The sequence below is a fragment of the Galeopterus variegatus genome, unplaced genomic scaffold (genome assembly GCF_000696425.1).
Source record: "Galeopterus variegatus unplaced genomic scaffold, G_variegatus-3.0.2 Scaffold333, whole genome shotgun sequence".
Taxonomy (NCBI): Eukaryota; Metazoa; Chordata; class Mammalia; order Dermoptera; family Cynocephalidae; genus Galeopterus; species Galeopterus variegatus.
Window position 1 is genome coordinate 720,785 of NW_007726444.1, and position 3,184 is coordinate 723,968.

General features: G+C 50.2%; 1 long non-coding RNA gene across 1 annotated transcript; it reads left to right on the forward strand.

Moving 5' to 3' along the window:
• The first annotated feature begins 397 nt into the window (after positions 1-397).
• LOC103586341 lies at positions 398-2,938 on the forward strand. The gene is made up of 2 exons (XR_550140.1): positions 398-1,369; positions 2,200-2,938. It is a non-coding gene; the product is annotated as an uncharacterized LOC103586341 (long non-coding RNA).
• Positions 2,939-3,184: the final 246 nt, after the last annotated feature.

Below are 3,184 nucleotides of genomic sequence, written 5' to 3' on the forward strand. Positions count from 1 at the left end.
GGGTCAGGACAGGTGCGGGGCTCTCCCAGAAGGCGCTGACTCTTGTCCTTCCTCTTGTTTTAGGTAAAACCCATTTTCCAGCGTGTGGGCATCCTGTGGAAAGTTGGTCAGCTGCAGCCTGGGCTGTGAAGGACCTGGGAGCCATCTCTCTTGTCAGAGGCATCGAAACCAAAACAAACATGGTTTATGAGGCTCTGGCTCCGTTGTATGTGTGGGACGTCTGCTCAGATGTCACCGTCAGACTTGTTTGCCGGGCACCACTCCAGAGTCACCTCTGCCACCCTTTAGACGCCCCTTTAAAATGTTACCCCTTCTTCTCTCTTCTTTAAGAGATTTTTTTTTTTTTTCCTAAGAGGAGAAAAGAGAAACCTGTTGAATTAAAAAAAAAAATTTAGACGCCCCTTTAAAATGTTACCCCTTCTTCTCTCTTCTTTAAGAGATTTTTTTTTTTTTCCTAAGAGGAGAAAAGAGAAACCTGTTGAATTAAAAAAAAAATTTTTTTAAAGCAACTATTGACAATAGTAAAAGAGATCTAGAGGATGAAGAATCTAAAAGAAGCCTGAAGGATAACTCAGCTGTGTATTTAGAATTTCTAACATTCTGCTCTCCGGGATCTACGTGCAAGAGACGTCTGACCCTTTGGTGGTCTTTCTTGCTTGGTCAGTTCTGGTCTTATTTTGGTGATGGCTATGTGAAATTTCAAAGTGGAAGTGCTTAGAGCTGGTCAGCTCTTACCAGAAGCAGAAGAGTACATGTTTATGGCTCCTTTTCTTTCTTTTTTCCAAAGGGCTCAACAGAAATAGGCATGGCTAATTCACAAAGAATTTCAAATATCAGGGAAGAACGCATATGTGTGTGTGCGCCTGTGCATGTATACATATGAAATCATTTCTCCTTCTCTGAAGGGAAAGGAAAGCGCCAGGCAGCTTTTGGTGTGTGTTTTGTGTGTGTGTATGTTTCTCTGCCCTTTCAGAGTTCTACATTGGTTGTTTTAGAAGGGTAATGAAAAAAAAATCACTGTGGTAATTTAAGTGAATGGTGATTAGATTGGCTGGTAAAAGCACACTGTCAGGGACTATGTTGGAAATCAGCCCAGGCCAGGCTGGACTAGAAACCCACCAGACCCAGGAGGTTACTGTGGAAAGGCCCCTCCCACAGGTGTGGGCGGCTTACCTGGGCTTGCTAGGTGACATTATCTGGAGATACCCTTCCGGAAACCTGGCCTTGGGCTGACTTCTCAGGTGGATAGAGGCCTCCCATTTAACTGTTTTCCCAGTGTTGAGGTTATTTGCTGCCACTTAATATGCTTCTGCTAAAGTCTATGAGCAGTGCCTCTGGGACCCTGGGATTCTGTTCTCTCTAGAGAGGTGTTTTTTTATTTTTTATCTTTTATTTTTTTTAATCCCCTCTTTTCCTTTCTGGCATTGCTTCAGGGTCTGTATATTTGCCTGTTTATAGTCCTGCTTCGTGGTTTTGGATGAAAACTCCAGCCTTTCCCAACTCACCCCCATTTCCAGGTTCTTCAGTTTCCTGAGAAGGGCTGTTGTGCTGGGGGTGTGTGGGAAGGGGTCAGTGAGGTCCAGCTGGGCGTAGGTTCCCCCCACAGCCCTAGCGTGTTAGGAAGGCGCGTTGGCCTCTGCAGGCAGGAGAATCCTCTAGAAGCCAGTGTACAAGCAGCATGGCCAGCTGCCCTGTCTGCTGTGTGGAGCCCCCGTGTCCTGCCTGCTGTGCCTCTCCCTTTTACCTCCTTTGTTGACTTTTCTTCCTCCCTACCTGCCCCCCCTGTTTGCCAGAGGGGTGGGCCTGGAAACAGAGGGCCACGGCTGCTTTATCTCTCTCCTCCTCGCTGCGCTAATGGCCAGAGTGGTGACTCCAGGAAGCCGGGCCACTGAGCAGCTGGGCGCCCTCTCAGCCTTCCAACTGGAACTGCTGGCTCACGCTCGCGTTTCAACACTGCCGCTGAGTCATCGATCGGAAGCTGGATTCTCCCACTTTATTCTCCTATCCGCCAGGTGCTCCCCTCTGGTCCTGGCAGAGGCAGCCAGGAGAATGACCTTGGTGGAACTTCAGCACTACAGGCGCTTGAATAAAAACCGTTTAGACGTGAACCACGTGTGCATTTGGTTTGGATGTTTGCTGAGGGAGGCTGGTGAGGTGCCTTCTCGTGCTTAGGAATGTGGGCACAGGGCTGTGGAGGAGGTTTTTTTATTTTTTATCTTTTATTTTTTTTAATCCCCTCTTTTCCTTTCTGGCATTGCTTCAGGGTCTGTATATTTGCCTGTTTATAGTCCTGCTTCGTGGTTTTGGATGAAAACTCCAGCCTTTCCCAACTCACCCCCATTTCCAGGTTCTTCAGTTTCCTGAGAAGGGCTGTTGTGCTGGGGGTGTGTGGGAAGGGGTCAGTGAGGTCCAGCTGGGCGTAGGTTCCCCCCACAGCCCTAGCGTGTTAGGAAGGCGCGTTGGCCTCTGCAGGCAGGAGAATCCTCTAGAAGCCAGTGTACAAGCAGCATGGCCAGCTGCCCTGTCTGCTGTGTGGAGCCCCCGTGTCCTGCCTGCTGTGCCTCTCCCTTTTACCTCCTTTGTTGACTTTTCTTCCTCCCTACCTGCCCCCCCTGTTTGCCAGAGGGGTGGGCCTGGAAACAGAGGGCCACGGCTGCTTTATCTCTCTCCTCCTCGCTGCGCTAATGGCCAGAGTGGTGACTCCAGGAAGCCGGGCCACTGAGCAGCTGGGCGCCCTCTCAGCCTTCCAACTGGAACTGCTGGCTCATGCTCGCGTTTCAACACTGCCGCTGAGTCATCGATCGGAAGCTGGATTCTCCCACTTTATTCTCCTATCCGCCAGGTGCTCCCCTCTGGTCCTGGCAGAGGCAGCCAGGAGAATGACCTTGGTGGAACTTCAGCACTACAGGCGCTTGAATAAAAACCGTTTAGACGTGAACCACGTGTGCATTTGGTTTGGATGTTTGCTGAGGGAGGCTGGTGAGGTGCCTTCTCGTGCTTAGGAATGTGGGCACAGGGCTGTGGAGGAGGCCGGGGCTTGGGGGCCAGTGGCAGGTGTCCGGCTCCTATGAAATGGTGCTTGGCGGGGGGTGGGGTGGGGTGGGCATGCTATTACTACATTGACATTTGTAGGCTCATTTGATCTTATCAGTTCCAGGAAACTGCCTCTTTGGTTAGGAAATAC